At 27.9% G+C, this 1,159-nt stretch overlaps 1 pseudogene; it reads left to right on the top strand.

Annotated features, from left to right (window-relative positions):
• LOC107009906 overlaps positions 1–626 on the top strand; it is a 6,555-nt pseudogene extending 5,929 nt beyond the window's left edge.
• Positions 627–1,159: the final 533 nt, after the last annotated feature.

Here is a 1,159-nt window from a genome sequence, read left to right as displayed (position 1 = left end):
CATACACCCCCAAAAAAAATTATTTCTAAAAAATATTTTCAATTTCATAAATTATTTTCTACTCTAGTAAAAATAAAATATTTTTCTCAAAAAACATTTTCATTCATAAATCAAACACTAAAAATCATTTCTAGAAAAAATTTTCTACTCACCAACCAAACACGAGAAAATGAATCCAAAATCTACTTGTTTTCCAGGAAAACATTTTCCATGGAAATTTTTTCTATATGTTTGTTTGGGTTCTTTTATTACTGTTTTAGTTGTAACATCAACTTTTGAAATTGTAATTGAACTTTAGTTTTATTAATATAGTTGAAAAGTGGTTATTGTTATATTGTATTTGAGTTCTTTATACAAAATATAGAGGAAACCCCCTGTTTTTGAGACACAAAAAAAGTAATGAGACACTTAAATTGAGGCAGATAAAATATTATTATACATTTACACTGTCAATCTACAAATATTTTTGTGAATAATATATGTTATGATCAAATTTGTAGGTGGAAGCAAAATGGGGAAAGATTGCTGAGACGAAGCGGAAGCGCAAAAGGAAGGGAATTCCATGCAGAGCTCCTTTAAAAAAAATGATTTGCTTTAATTTGATCATTTTGAAGTACTTTGCTTGAATAATTTTAAACTGTGTGATTTTATGTTGCAACTAAAAAAATATATGTGGTTTCAACTATTTTTAGTTTTAATTTAGACTTTTAAAAATCTAGTTTTCTTGCATGTATTGTCATTGTGGTTAAAAGTATGTGTGAACGCATGATGTCTCTTTTAAAGTGCCTCTTATTTTTAATTATAAGGTACTTCTCTTACTCGAGCTCAAAAAAAAAATTAAGTCTCCATCGAAGTTTTCAGTCTAATAGTTTCATAGTGTTAGAGTAGTTCATCTTCACGCCCTACATCTCACTTTAGTCAGTAGCAAGTTGAATCTAAGCTTGTGCTCAAATATGATATCTAACTTTTAGAAAAGACTTATTTATATTATCTATTAAAAGTTTGACTCCTCTATGTCATTGTCATTTGAGAAAAGACCCATCGATTCCATTATTTTTTAACTCTGATTCTTGCAAAACTATTTTTTAACCTCAAAAATACCCCAAACTATTCAATTCTAAAGAAATAAAGGCGTCATACGGAAGCTTACAATTGCAAC

Source organism: Solanum pennellii, chromosome 2 (genome assembly GCF_001406875.1).
Source record: "Solanum pennellii chromosome 2, SPENNV200".
Classification (NCBI taxonomy): Eukaryota; Viridiplantae; Streptophyta; class Magnoliopsida; order Solanales; family Solanaceae; genus Solanum; species Solanum pennellii.
This window is presented reverse-complemented; position numbering and strand designations above follow the sequence as displayed.